This window comes from Nipponia nippon, unplaced genomic scaffold (genome assembly GCF_047370975.1).
Source record: "Nipponia nippon isolate SJK-2023a ecotype South Korea unplaced genomic scaffold, ASM4737097v1 scaffold_27, whole genome shotgun sequence".
NCBI lineage: Eukaryota > Metazoa > Chordata > Aves > Pelecaniformes > Threskiornithidae > Nipponia > Nipponia nippon.
In genome coordinates this window covers 5231805-5247348 of record NW_028262344.1, presented here as the reverse complement: position 1 = coordinate 5247348, position 15544 = coordinate 5231805, and the positions used below count along the sequence as shown (strand labels likewise).

General features: G+C 45.0%; 1 pseudogene across 1 annotated transcript in view; it reads right to left on the bottom strand.

Moving 5' to 3' along the window:
• Positions 1–15544, bottom strand: part of LOC148055077 (tetraspanin-15-like) — a 54582-nt pseudogene that overhangs the window by 14549 nt on the left and 24489 nt on the right. Inside the window, exons 3-5 of the transcript XR_015705890.1 lie at positions 12336–12410; positions 9671–9766; positions 4582–4694 (exon numbers count right to left, since the gene is read on the bottom strand). The product of XR_015705890.1 is annotated as a tetraspanin-15-like (transcript). The remainder of the gene's footprint in view (positions 1–4581; positions 4695–9670; positions 9767–12335; positions 12411–15544) is intronic.

Below are 15544 nucleotides of genomic sequence, written 5' to 3'. Positions count from 1 at the left end.
CACCAAGGGCAGAAGACTGTAATCCTTCCACTTTTTAATTAACCAACTGCTTTTCTCCCCAAGATCAGTGCCAAATGTCAGTGGTGACACTTCACAAGGTGTTTAGAGACACTGTGCTTGGCAGAGGCACAGCTACGCTGCAGGTTCCCAGGAGAAGGCACAAATGCCTTGGAAAAACATTTAGAAAAGCACTTATAGGATCATAGAATGTCCTGAGTTGGAAGGGACCCACAAGGATCATCGAATCCAACTCCTGTCCCTGCATAAGACAACCCCAAAATTCACACTGTATGTCTGAGGGCATTGTCCAAATGCTTCTTAAATATTGTCAGGCTTGGCGCCATGACTGCCTCCCGGGGGAGCCTGTTCCAGTGCTCCACCACCCTCTGGGTGAAGAACCTTTTCCTAAGGTCCAGCCTAAACCACCCCTGGAATACCTTCCTGCCGTTCCCTCAGGTCCTATCGTTGGTCGCCAGGGAGAGGAGATCAGCACCTGCCCCTCCTCTTCCCCTTGTGAGGAAGCTGTAGACCGTGATGAGGTCTCCCCTCAGTCTCCTCCAGGCTGAACAGACCAAGTGACTTCAGCCACTCATCATACGGCTTCCCCTCTAAACCCTTCACCATCTTCGTGGTTCTCCTCTGGACACTCTCTAGTAGATTTGTATCCTTTTTGTACTGTGGGGCCCAAAACTGCACACAGTGCTCAAAGTGAGGCCGCACCAGTGCAGAGTAGAGCAGGACCATCCCCTCCCTTGACCAGCTAGCAAGACAGTGCTTGATGCACCCCAGGACACGGTTGGCCCTCCTGGCTGCCAGGGCACACTGTTGCCTCATGTTCAACTTGCTGTTGACCAGAACCCCCAGATCCCTCTCCGCGGGGCTGCTCTCCAGCCTCTCATTCCCCAGTCTGTATGGACATCCAGGGTTGCCATGTCCCAGCTGCAAAATCCGGCACTTGCCCTTGTTAAACTTCATACAGTTGGTGATTGCCCACCTCTCTGATTTGTCCAGATCTCTCTGCAGGGCCTCTCTGCCCTCAAGAGTGTCAACAGCTCCTCCCAGTTTTGTGTCATCAGCAAACTTAGATAGTAATCCTTCAAGTCCTGCATCCAAGTCATTTATGAAGATATTAAAGAGCACTGGCCCAAAGATGAATCCCTGCGGAACCCCACTAGTGACTGGTCGACAGCCCGATGTAACCCCATTTACTATACCCCTTTGAGCCTGACCCATCAGCCAATTGCTCACCCACTGCATTATGTGTTTATCCAGCTGTATGCTGCACATTTTGTCCAGGAGGATACTGTGAGAGACAGTATTGAAAGCTTTACTGAAACCCAAAAAGATTACATCGACTGGCTTCCCTTGGTCAACTAGGTGGGTAACCTTGTCATAGAAGGAAATCAAGTTTGTTAAGCAGGACTTTCCCTCGTAAACCCATGCTGGCTGGAGCCAATGACTGCGTTGTCTTTCAAGTGTTTTTCAGTAACTCCCACAATAATCTTCTCCATGATTTTGCCAGGCACAGAGGTGAGACTGACAGGCCTGTAGTTACCAGGGTCATCCCTGTTGCCCTTCTTGAAGATTGGGACGTTTGCCAGCTTCCAGTCAACTGGGACCTCTTCACATTCCCAAGAGCAATGAAAAATCATTGAGAGAGGTCTCGCTATGACATCAGCCAGCTCTTTAAGCACCCTTGGATGAATCCCATCGGGCCCCATTGACTTATAGGGATCCAGCTGGAGCAGCAAATCCCTCACACGTTCAGGGTTGGTTGGGAGTTTGTCGTTCTCACAGTCATGGTTCTCTAGCCCAGGGCTCTGGGGGTCCCAGAGATGAGGATCCAGTTTCACACCCTCAATTAGGTGCATATTTTCTGATTCCTTCTTTCTGGGGAGACTTTAAGGTCTATAACCTCGGAGAGGAGATGAGACTATTCAAAATAGCCAGAGCATTTTTGGAGGATGCCTGGCCTCATTACTGCAACTCAGCCTGTCCTGGAAGATGCCCCAGGGGATGCAACAGAAAGCTCTTGGAGGGTCTTGTAATAGAAAAAAGTCTTTTCTTGGAAAACAGGATGGTTTTATGGCTGTATTTAAAGACAAGTTGAAAACATGTTGCAATCAACCCCCTAGGCCATGTTTCACACTCCTTCCTTCAGACAAGCTCACTTCTATCAGCATCTTTTGTTCTTTCCAAAATATTACATTTCCAAATGACATCTTCTGATACGTCTCTACTTAAATTTTAAAGGTCCTCTAAGACAAAAGGATGCTGCGCTCTCCATCTTTCATTCATGAAGGCACAAATAGAGAAGGACACAAGAAGACAAGGGTTTCTTGCCCTACAAACCGGTGGATTTATAACTGGGTGATAAAAAGGTTATTCACAGTGGAAAGAGCATCGTGTTCATCTCTACCCAATGCAGAAGAATTCATACGCGTGCCCGGGTGGTCCCTGATTATCCCTCCAGCTGCAGGGCCAACACAAGATCTTCTTTTCAGCCCTCGAGTAACATATTTTGGTGGAAAGGGTTTTCAGTGGGGTTTGCACATCACTAAGACCCAACCAGGTATGTCCAGAGTATCACACACAGGTATCTTCATCCCAAGGTTCAGAGGTGCTTCTCCCACCTTCTCAGCCCGCAAGGAAAACCCCCACGACAACTCTGCAATTTCAGAAAATAGCTACAAATAGACATGCTGGAGCTTATGGTAAATGAAATTACAGCGGGTTTCACTCTGTTGTTTAAACTGAATTTTTATTAGCTTTTTTTATGTCGCAGACAGCAGAAAACTCCCAAGGGAGCTGGCTCTCTCAGTGCATTTTATGTAGTATTGATATTGCCTTGGGCTGATTTCTTAACCAAAAGTGCCTTGCAGTGCCAAAAATCAAATCTCTGAAGAACAAGGCTACATCTATCTACCTGGCTTCTCTTCTCCCCAAGAACGGGTTTCATTTCTCATGGAGATTTAGATCTATTTGGTGAGATCTTGCTTCCCATAAAACCGCTCCAGCTGTCAGAGCCACAATTCATGGGCTTTAATTCTTGAAAAAAATGTAGAGGATTTACTGTGGACTTTCCCTCCCAGGGTCTGGCTGCTCCAGTCCTTTGCTAGAGCATCCTCCAGACAGAGCTCATTGCAATGGGAAGCCAAAAAGTTGCCTTATTTCTTACCCTACTATAGTAATCATCTGTGATTTCTTATATGTCCAATACTGCCTGCTGCACTGAGGTCTTTTGTTTGTCAAATTGTCACCCAAAATCGTGGGGAGTGTAAAAATACTGAAAAATGCACTTGACTCTTTCCAACACATCCTCACTCATAATACAAAAGGACAACACATGAATTTCTAATTCCATCTTCAGGAGCTTTAAGATTCTTAATCAACGCCCTGATTAGAGATGACAATTATTTTTGCAGCCGATTTGCATGTCAGACTTCCACTGATAATTAAGACACCTCAGATTTCCCTCTTTTCCATTAAAAATACAACAATACTAGATTGATGATATATTTTCCTTGTGCAATTCATAAAGCCTGGAATATGAGCGGGGTTCAGAGGCAACGCTGATACTCCTGATGCTCTGAACCTCAAGGAGGTTTTGCTACCAGGATTATGCTTAGCAAATCCTTTTCAGCAACGTTTATAGCATTTCTGGCCACAGCAAATGGGGATATTTGCACATATTTTTCCCCTGCCTTGGCCCAGCTCCTGGCATTTTATCCACAGCATGTGTTAAGATTGATTGCAACGAGGCGGACGGTTGTATTAAACAAGACGGTGTCAGAGCACTTAGCTTAGTCTCAGCAGAAAAGTGCTGTTTGAGGGGGATGTCTTGATTTTCAGCTCTGAAAATCAGCACAGGAGACCATAATGGCTCTGCAAATCCACTTCCCTCTCCCTCCATCTCCATTTAACCCAACTCGCAGCATGTCGGAAATGCAGCCTTGCATGGGCAGTTGCTTACGAGACTTTTCTTATTCCATTGCACAAGGGTGGCTCTTTATCCAAATACCTGTCCCAGCCCCATTTTCAGCAAAACCCTCAAAAACCTCCTTGTTAGGAGCAGACGCTAGCAAACATGATCCCCATACACCACTAAACCCCACAGCGGCCAGCTGAGAAACGTGTCCTCTTGGACAGGAAAGCAGAGGACAACAGCTCACTTGGATCCATGCTGAGATGCATCCAAGTCGTTTTAAGATGTTGCTATTTCTTTGCAAAACAATCCTCCGACCCGTTTTATATCACACATTAGGTTGAAAAACAGGAACTCTGCATTTCTAACAACTCCTCGGCATGACACAAATGCAATTAATAGCCCAGTGCTTTAGTATTTTTTCTACGTTAAAACTGCAGAGCCTACTAAAATATAGTGTAGCCCATATATATATATATATTTAGTTTCTTTAGCATCTCATGCTGATGCTGTCTCAAACCGCTTTGCAAGATGGCAATGCAGTTTACAAGAAACCGTATAGCACAGAAATACACAGCAATAACCAGCTGGAAGAGGGCGTTTTGCTGAAATATTGACTGAAATAAAGGCACTTTCCATGCCTCGGCTGCTTTACCTTCCTAATACAGCATGTGTAGGGCACCCCGCACGCCAGCGGCCCGCTGCCGTTGCAGGAGTGGTACTGGTTAACCTCCCAGTCTCAGTACTCATCACCGCTGCAGCAAGAAAACTGCAAAAAGAAGAAAAGGAGAGGATGAGACACGCAGCTGAACAAACCTTGACATCTCCAGCCCGCCAACGCATCTCCCCTCCAGCCTTGCCCTGCATCTCCAAACTCTGCTTTGCAACGCCAGCACTGAGAGCCCCGATTATTTTCTGCTTTCCAGGACCCTAAATACGAAGTTGAAGACACCGTGTAAAAAAAGAAAAGTGGGTGTTTAGCCCCATTTTAGAGGCGTGCGGCAGTTATAGATGCGTACACACGTGTATTGGAGGCATCCTTGCTTTCACAAGCCCAGGAAAGATCAGGCTCATTCATGCTTTGCTGATTTAATTACAGGTGACTAATCCATCCTATTCCTGGGGCAGGCAGGAGAGATGGCTCTTTCAGCACCTTGAATGAATGTATTTCTTGGCTCTTGAAGGCAGCTCGGCTAGTTGGTGCCATTCGACAAAATGCTAATAAGGCTCTGCAGTCTAACAGGGATTTCTCTTCCCATCAAGTTAAATTAGAGATCAAATGCTACAGCTACAAAGGAAAAAAGCTGCTTTTTTCTTCCATTGGAAGGAAATGGAAAAAAAAAAAAAGTTTAATGAAAGTCATTTTCTGTTCTCCACAGAATAAAAGTGGGCTTATTATATACACAGTCATCCCTTCTCTCAGTAAACAAGCTTGAATCTTTATATTTCTCCCCCAGAAAGAAAAGCCTGAAGTGGGTAGGAGAGGTATGCATGCCTGGTGAGACAGAAAAAAACAGATTTTCCCCATTTCTTTAAGCATTACACTCTTCAAAGAGCAGTTTTGGGGAGAGGTTTAACCCTGTGAGCATCTGCTCCCCCTCCTGCTGATGGGTTGGTGGCAATACTTGGCCAATGGGAGTAGGAAAAGACATAAACTCTTGGGGTCTTTGTAGCCTCCTCCCATGCCAGAATAGGCAGATATGGCCAGAGGCAGCCAACCCACAGATTTATAACTATTTTCTAACTTCCTACCTTTAATTCCTTTATTGCTTTTAATCCTACCCATATCAGTGAGGGAGAGCAGCTTGCAAAAGTTGCCTGGAAAGAGAGGAAGAAAAACACCTAAAGGGATATTGGCTATTGCTACCCGTTTGATAACCCCATGCTGCAAAGAAGCTTTTCCATTTGCTTTTATAACCATGCAAAAATTGGTACAAAATCCTTATAATGAGGCTTACTAGCTGCTGGGAAGCCGCACCGGGGTGGTTTTCTTTTCTGCAAAGAGAGATTTAGCCCAAACTACTGTTGTGCCTGGATTTATTTCTCATAAGTTGAGACAGACTTCGGTGTGGGTTTTACTTTCATGTGGGCTCCCAGAGCTCAGAGAAGCATAACAAGAAGAAAAACCAAAAAGAGCCCATGGAAAGAGCCTCACAGGTCGCATCTGAGGAGCTCTCCATGTCTAGGACTGTGGCAATTAAACACGGACTCCGCATATGAGTTTAGGCGAAGACAAGTGAAGAAGACGACGACAACGACAATGGCGATGATAATAACAACACTTTATTTTTACAATCTATCCCTTTTATAATATGATCTAGTGTTCACGAGCAAGCAAAACCCATTTCATTGGCTACTGTCTTTTGTCCACGCGTCTCTTCAGCGTTACTTATTGGTTCTTCAAGCTGGTGCACGCAAATTCCTCTTTCAGGGATGTATCCAATCTCATCCTTATTTTTCTGCCTCTAAGTTTCACAAACTTGTTTGTAACAAGCCTCAAGGCCACAGCTGCATCTCGTCAAAGTAAAACACTATCATCTCATTTATTCCCACAGAGGACCGCCGCTGCCGTCACCCGCAAGATGTGGGCTCATCACCCGCAAGATGCGGGCTCATTACGGCTAAAACCATCACCCTCGAAGCAACATGCTCAAACAAACCGCACTGGTGAAAGCTGCCTTTAATCTTCCCCAAGAAGAAAGGAGGAGGTTTGCAAGCGCAACACCCTCATCCCTCCAAGCCTTGCTTTGAGTTTGGAGCCACTCAAGTTTGAGCAAGAACTGCAGTCCCGGCAGCTCTTTGCAATTCAAATCCTGTGCTCAGCAAAGCGGTTTGAACTCTCCTCTTTCACCTGTAGTCCACAAACCATTAAAAAAAGATAAAGCGAGGAGCAGTAGAGAGCTGCAGTTAGTGACTCTGGGCAAACGGGCTTTTGAGTCATCGTTGCCTCCAGCCTCATGTCCAAGGGCTGCAAAGGGCAGTAGTTCAGCAAAAATGAGTGATAAAAACATATAAGTATGATTTTCTTTAGGGCAATTTGTTTCCATACCTCCTTCCTTACAGGCAGCCAGACCAAGTAGGTGTCAACAGGTAAAATCTCATTATTTACACCGTCATCCTGGTAACATAAAATATTAATGTCTGGCACTTCGGACCATAATTGTTATTTTTACTGTATGATACTGGTTTAAGTGTGTGCAAAAGCAGTCGGCTCTAGTTTAAAGCATCACTTGAGAGAGGGTTTAAGCAAAATTCAAATCCTAAGGAGCGTAGTGTGGTTTTGCCTGACCTAAATAAGCCATGTGCCAGCTAACCTATGCATGCATAGACAAGGTTTTTAATAAGGAAAATGGCAAGAATAACCACTAAAAGATAACAGGCTGCTCTGAGCTTGTGTTTTATCAAAAAAGCAGGTCTGGGTGCAATCCTTCCAGACTGACTACAAATTTTCATCCTCTCAAAGTGAACTGGGCTGCTCAGGTCCCGTAAAACCAATTTCCCTTCTCTTAAAAGCAGTTATTTCTCTGCATTGGTTCTCCCCGGTCCTACCCTCAGGATGAAGTAACTCTGCATTTCAATCGCTGACATTGCTGCTGTTCCTGGTTTGGAAATCATACGTTAATATAAAAGCTCACAGCAATGAGCTGCACGTTCTTGCAAAGCTCCTTCTCTTGCTACAAGATGAGGTGTGCAGATGTTAAAGACTTATCAGCAACACTATAAGTGGCCATGACTTCTTTTAGTACAGAGAGAGACTTTGAGATTAAGATCTCCCCCTGAAAACTTTTAATAAAAAGTCAAGTGAAGAAGTAGACGGGAAAAATGTTGTAAAAATGGGGTGAGATTACATGAGAAGTGCCTGATCCTCTCTTGTTTGGAGATACAGAGACCTTCCTGCAAACACATCTGCTTTATCTGGAGATTTGCAGTCTAACCTCCTTGCCAAGGCTTGTTGAGGATGGCTCCAACATGGACTTTCTGACTTCTCGTGGCAGCATCCATTTATCATTCATACACAGAGGTCTGAATTATATCATCCTCTTATAGAGGTGGGAGTAAAACTTGAAAACGATTCAGATCTTTCTCAAAATCAGTCATGTCTTGAGACCTTCAGTGGGCTCCCAGTCTTATTAACAGGCTTGGCTGAGTAGCGATGACTCCAAGAGTCAAAAGCAGGTATTTAAGCCAAGAGAGGGGAGTGTGGAGGGCACCACCGGCCTTAAATTCCAGCTACATCAAAGAAGAAAGAGCTTCACAGTCTCCTTTTCTTCAAAGCGAGAGATAAGATTCAAATATTTATGATGCTCCAAACCCATAATGAAAGGAGAGAAATCAGGCTGAGGTGAGAACATTCAACGTTAATCTGAAAGCAGCTTTGCTGGCAAAGCCTGGCTCTGCTCTCCAAAACCAACCCAGGAGACGTAACATCACTGTGATTTCTCTCCTAGATCTCAAGTTTTTGGTTTTTTCTACTTTTTTTTCATTTGCCAAATGCTTCAAGCCAAGTGCTTCCCTCCCGCAATAACACAAATAATGGCTAAACCCAATATCCTCCCTCAAAACATGAGGAAAACTACATCCCCCAGATTCCCAGGACTGGCTTCTCGCTGGTGCTGGAAAACCAAATGATACATTAGGGCCAACCAAGCTTGTCCAGACCGGTCACACGCTTAGGGGCGTGGATAACAACTTCAAATCCTGACTTTACTTCGCTTTTTGATGTACTTGGGGGAATGCATCATTGCTTTGCTGAAGCACGGCTACTTTGGGTCTTGAGAGACAAAAGGGAAACACATCTAGTCAGGACTCAATGGCAGGAATTAGGAAGGCATTTAAATTTAATACTTAATTTAATATTTAGTACCTCAAACAAACTACATGGTGCATAAAATACAAGGCAAGAGCAGCAGCTTATCAAAAGTTTGGTTAAAAAAAATAAGATTTGCGAGGATGGTTTTATCAACCTGCAGGTTGGCTCGAGGATAGGGGACAGATCCTGCCAACTCCTGGGAGGCTCTAAGCATTAGATATGAGACAGAATATGCAACCATACACTTAAAAAAAAATTAAAGCAGACTATGTCAAGCCCCACTATTGGACTGGACATAGCTCTCGCCAGTCCCAGGAGCAGCTTGCCCCCGGTGCTGCCCATGGAGAGGCTGGAGCTCTCCTCTCCTTCCAGCTACTGCGTGAAAACACCTTATCTGCAATTTTCCCATTGAGTCAAGGGCTTGGCCAGCTACTAATGACACCTCGAGTAAAGAGACTTACCTAAGGTGGCCTATCTAAGGGTCATTGCAGCCCTGAAGCAGCTTTAGCACACGTTATTTTATTCCTCCTTCTCTCTCTATGCAGGTTGGGGTAGCTATCAAAAAGCTTTCAGGTGTTAGGCACTGGTTTCCCATCAAGACTGGAAAATATAAATACCCTGGTATGGTCCATGCTGTGGTGTGGAGCAGAAGATGCTCTTTGCAGGGTACACAGACGATAGAATAACTCACCCAAAACCCCTGCAGGGTAGGCTTGGAGAGCAGCACAACGCAAAATTGTGCTAAAAGAGCAGTGCAAACCAAGAAAGATCAAGATATTCAAGACAGATCAAGCAAGGCACCCTAGGGATGGGAATAAACTCTAAAAATACAGGGAAAACTAATATTTCTGCTTCAATGAGGCACAGAGTTAACCACTCCTTGAAAAACCTCATAACCAGACCTCCCTGATTGCCACCCCGCTCCAAAACCGAACCTTTTCTTGTACAAAATCCAAGATGTTCTTGAAGTCAAGGTCATCGTAATAGTGTCTGATGCCCTCTTGGATGTTGGAGTGGAAAACTGCATTCATCTGGGGACAGAAAAAAACAAAAACATGGTTCACACGTGGAAAAGGCACCAGGAAAACATTGCAAAACATGAAAATTTTTTCATAGCAAGCATTGCCAGCTGTTACTGGAGGAAGAATTTAACCCGCATGCTGGCACAAGCCTATTTCTTGGGGCAAAATTCATCATTTTTGAGCTCTCAGGGTTAGCAGCATAATTTTTGAGCTCTCAGGGTTAGCAGCATCCCATAGCACCTCTCCGTTTCCTGCACATGCAAGCAGACCCAGGCACCTTTACCCACCCGATTTTTCCTATTAAATCCATTTATTAAGGTGACTTCTTCGAGAGCTCCCTCAAGCTCTCCAATCCCATTGACTAACAGGATTTTAACAACTGGCAGGGAGGTTTCTGCTGCATTAGGAGGGGCTGGAGGAGGTGAAATGGGCTGTGACAGCCAACACCGCCAGCTGCACGGTGATTTATCCGAGGGATGAGCTATGTGCAGGAGCAGAGACCTCATCAGAGCCCTCAGTCACTCCTAAACCCAACAAATCATTCAGCAATTCAATCACGCCTTGAAAGGGAACGGTGCAGCCAGGCTGGGGCTCTCCCTGCTGCTCCTTCAGCTGTATCTCCAAGGACACTTTGACACATCAGGCACTTCACATTAAACACTAATTGAATTGAAAATGTATTTTACAGATGCCTGGGAAGCTTATTAGTGAGCTGGGAGCTGAGGCTCGAAGTGTCCTATGCAAAGCCCAGCACAGGTTTGTCATTTGACTCCTGACAAACCACCAAGCAGAAATATTAATGAAGGAAAAAGGAACTTTTTTCTGAATTCAAAGCAGGGGAAAGGGGAGGAAGAAAACATTGTTTTTCATAATTCACTCTGACATGAAAATTAGAGGTTGGGCAAACCGGGAACGGGGAGAAGAACGTGAAAAAAAGAGAAACGAAGGCACGTCAGAACAGCAAACAAAGCCTGCCGACAAGGAGGGATCAGGCAAGGGATCTGAAAAAACCTTTAAGAAATTGCTCATGTGGAAGTTTATTAAAATGTTAATTCCCAGTTTGCCCACCGCTAAGACCAACACAATGGGCAACACACGGGTTTTACTGTTTTCGGGTTGTTTTCCCCCAGATAGGCTCACACCATGATCCTATTGCCCTCTGAGAAGATGCCAGCCCAGAGGCAGCCTCTGTAATTAAATCTTGATTTTAAGGTGGGAGATAAATGTTGCGGGGTTAAATCATTAAGTTCTGGTTATGAGACCTCTCCACCCCCTTCCCTTTAAGAAGCCAAACCCATTATCTCTGATAATCTCCAAAAACCCATTTGCCATATCAACAGAGCCCATTTCAATGTTCAGTAGCTTCGAGGCCACTAAATTCATTCCTCGTCCCTGCTTATTTAATACAAAATTAAATTAAATATGTTTTTAACAAGTTTAATAAACAACCATTGTTCCAAATGCAGATTTGTGCCTCTAAACAATTTTAGGTCAAGTGGATTCATCGCTTGTCAGATCTCTCTTTTCTCTCTCCCTCATTGTTTGATTTTTAATTAGGTTCTGATATTGCCCGTTAAATTTAAATTAAGGGACAATTTAGGCGCTAATGGCTTCTACTCAATCCAGGAGTTTAATCATGAAGCTGCAATCCCCTCTCCTGATGGTACCAGCATTTCCCAGTTGCATCCCTGCAGTGAGGCTCAAAGGTTGAGCAAAGGAGAGGATTTCATGCTGAATTTCACAAAAATACAGCCTCTACCTGGCAGCACATATTGATTTTCTACACGTGGGAAGGACTCAAGCAATCTGATTTTCCTCAGAGAAGCACATCTCTCCACCAGTGCACCGCATTTTTCAGAGATCAGAGGGTTTCGGAGAGCTCTGGGAAGGTGCTGGATGGAGTTGGCTGCAGCATCCAAAAGGCAATGTCTTCCTCCATTGCCTCCCTTCAACTTTGGGGCTCACCGAGCACATAACTCCCAACCCCAACCTTGATGGGTTTGAAAGCATCAAGCTGTTTGTGCAAAGGCGAATTGAATTTTAAAGCCCGTAAGTAGGTATCTCAGATGTTGTTCTCCTGCCTTGTGCATTCATTGAGCCAGCAAAGATCAAGATTATCTATTTAATTGTTTGAATGGTTGCAAGGGTAAGATTAAGTTGCAAATAGCAGGGTTTCTTCAGCAGAAGGCGGGTGGCCAGAAAGGACATCCGTTGGAAGCATTTACCATCTCGCCAGCTCAGCTATAACTCAAACCTGTCCTTGCAAATGCAAGCCAGCAGTTAACGTAATTGAGGCGAGGAGCTTAATGAGTCCTCAAGAAAAAAAAACAAAACCCACAACAGGTTTTTGGCTGAGAGTTTGCACAGGGAGCTGCAGCTGCGGCGGGAGCTCTGGGTGGTGCTGGAGATCCATCGCAGCTCTGGAGCATAATGGGCAGCGCCAGGAGAGCAAGAGCAATAAAAACCTTCCATTTTCAGGGCGGACGTTAACAAATACTTGAGGACTTTCCTCCCCAATGACACGTGGGGCTGCAGTTTGTCGCCATGCAGCAGCCAAAGGCCTCCTGATTGCACCCACCTTGTTTTCAAAGATGATTTTGATGAATATCAGCAGGAGCTCCGTGAGGAAGATCACCAGAAGGACCCAGAAGAACTGAAAAGAGAAAGGGAAGGATTAGCCCTGCTCCAAGTCAGGCTGTGTCATCTGTCAGTGGTTAACCGCAACAAGAGAGACCTGGAAACCGAGAGCTGCTTTGAAACACTTAGAAATCAGATCATTTCATTACAAGCTCCCCCGGGAGCTGCAAATCTCTTCCAAAGATCTCGGTCCTAACAGGGAAAGAGGTTTGCTCCCTTGTAGAAAGGGAGGGAGGAAGGGAGGATTGAAAAAAGAAACCAGATGCAATTTGAATGGCCAAGTTCTGCACAGGGAAACGGGTAAAATGGATGCAGTGGGAGCAAGTGTTACCTCTGGGTAGATATAGGTGTGCAGCATCCCTCTGTGATGGGATGCTGATGCTTGGTTGAACATCGATGTTTCCAAGCTGAGCATCCAATGGAGGATCATCCATCCCTCAGATACAGGCAATAACTCATGCCTCTGCCAGAACTGATTGTGGCAACAAATTAAGGCTGGAAATCAATGTCCTGATGGAGCAAACGACTTAAACTAGAAGGTCTGATGTTCTTGCAGCCTACACCCATCAGTGTCCTAGTGCTTTGGTCCCTATCTGAGATGTCCCATCGGGCATTGCATCCGACTTTGCAGAGGATGGAGAGCAAAGCTCTGCTCAGCTCACACTTGTCTCTCCAAGACTACCTCCATCAGCAACTTCAGAGACTTGCCAGAAAAAGGAAGGTGGAAAGTTACCATGGTAACTAGCTAAAAATCCAAAAGCAAGTTAAAAAAAGCAGGGGGGAGAGGTAATTTATTACCATGATATTCACTTTGACCATTGGTTTATTAGAACAGCTAGCACAGGGCCCTGCATACTCAGAAATTATTTTCCAGGCTCAGCAAAACCAAAGCGCTGTTGCAGGAAAACGCCACTTCATGCCCCAGACCATTGAGGTTTATAATTAGCCACCCACCAATGAGTTTTGCACCGTGCTTATTTGCTAAAAGCCAGCTAGCGTGGTCCCACTGGAGAAGCAGCACCGCTTCCATCACCAGCTAAATCAGCTCATAACGGGCCAGGTATAATTAGGCAAGGAATCCCATAATTAAGGAATACAATTAACCAAGCACCTGTTATCTCGTAGGCAGAGATGACATGCAAAACGCCGCACGCATCTAAACTGATATAAAATAGGGTTGCTTTGGGAGGAAGCCCAAGGTGGCACGGTTCATGGTTTTACCAAGCTGGGCATGCCTAGATCTCGCAATGCTGCAGCAAGCAGCAAGGAAATATTTTTGTTCTTCAACCTTAATTAAAACCCAAGGGGAAAAAAAAGAGCACTTTGTCCTCTGTTTACTGGGAAAATGTGCAAATTCTTACCAATCCTACTGTGAGCAGAGATGAAAGAGTGTGGCTTCAAAGTCCAAGTGGGGACCACTGCTGTGTTCATGGTCAGAGCAGCACACCAAGAAACACCTAAAAATCAGCAGGATGCAACACACAGAGCCTTTCTTCTTGCCCAGCTGATGGGAGGCTCCTCCGAAAGCACCAACCCTACAGCTCTTCCCAGAAACCGAGGACTTTAACCCAAGACTTTTAACCCAAGAGACCCCTCATGCTGGTCGCTAGATGGTTTTTCTTCTCTTTCTAGTGCTTCGACCATTGCACACCATGCACCGATTTTGTACCCCACTCTATTTCCTTCTTTCGGTCTCAATTTCTGTAATTAAGAAATTCTCAATTTCTCAATTACAGCTTGTTGAGTCAAGATATAAAAGGCAAGTTTTATGCAATACAACTCAGCCTGCTCTGTGCGTATTGAAATCAAGGCTAATATTTAATATCCAGGTTTGATATCTGACTTCTAAACAAATGCGGGCGTGTTGTGCAGAAGTCCATGGCATGACAGCTGTACCTGGCTGTTAGAAAAATGATGACTGAATGTGGCTTTCAAATGCTCCATCAGATGAGGTTCACAGGTAGCAAAACCCACCATTTCCAAGAGAGCAAGCCCAAAAAAGAGCTTAGCTTATGGTCTTTACAAATGGGGGAAAAGTGGCAGTATTAATGGGGAAAAAAAACACGGCAGAAGCTGATTACAATTCCTTGCAAGAGGGAAACTGCAAACCTGGGAAGTCACATAGGGGATGCCCAGCTCCCCCTGGACACCCCACAATACATAACCTCACCTTCAGAAAGCCCATAATTTCCCTTATAATTTATAGAGGATTTGCAAGAAAAGCACCCACAAACAAGGTCTCCAGCACAAGCCTTGCAAATGTGCAGCCTGAGTGAAAACCAGCTCTTCTTCCCCCAAATAACAACCGAACAGAGCATGCAAACCCTTGCCAGCTGCATGGACCTAGCAGAAAGTGTCACTTTTTTTGCATTCACAAGGATTGCAGCAACCACCAGTAACTGCAATGCATATTTAGGGGCGAAACTGCTGGCAACATCCATGATCATCCCTTTAACTAGTGCATTGCAGCCCTTGCTGTCTGACAGACCAGGCATGAATAAATCAGCATTTTGTTCCTTAAAAAGACTCCAGCAGCAAAATAAAGAGCAAAAATCCGCATTAAACAGCATTTAATCCTGCCTCGAGCTGCTGTAAGTTTGCAGCAAGTTTAAAAAAAAAAAAAAAAAAAAAAGCAGCGTAGCAAGGAGCTGTTTTTTTCCCCCAATTTTTGCAAAAATTCACTCTTTGCATGGAAGCGGTGCACGCAAGCGAGCAGCCATGCCTCCACAGCGTGACCGCCCAGCCAGGGCTTCACCGCTTGCATCCCTGAGAGGAGGCAAATGCTGCAGAGGAGAGACCAGGAAGGTGCCCGAGGATCTTGCCCATCACAAAGCAAAGCCCAGCTTTCGCCCAGAGAAACTCCCCAATAAAATCTTCACCTTGCTCAAGACAGCTGGATCGGGGAAAATTTGCTCAATTCTTGTTAAATTAAGACTTGTTGCAGCCAGCTCCCTTTAAAGACCTCATCAATCCAAAAGGTCATAATAAATTATACTGCTTTCCCTCAAATACCTTGACAAAAAGATTAATCACCCCTGTTCCCATGATCAGCAGAGCTCCAAGCTGCTCCTTCCCTCCTCTAACAAGTCTCCAGTGCCATTTTGTTCATCGCTAATCTCTCCTGAAGCCCAACCAAGCGCTGAAGGAAAG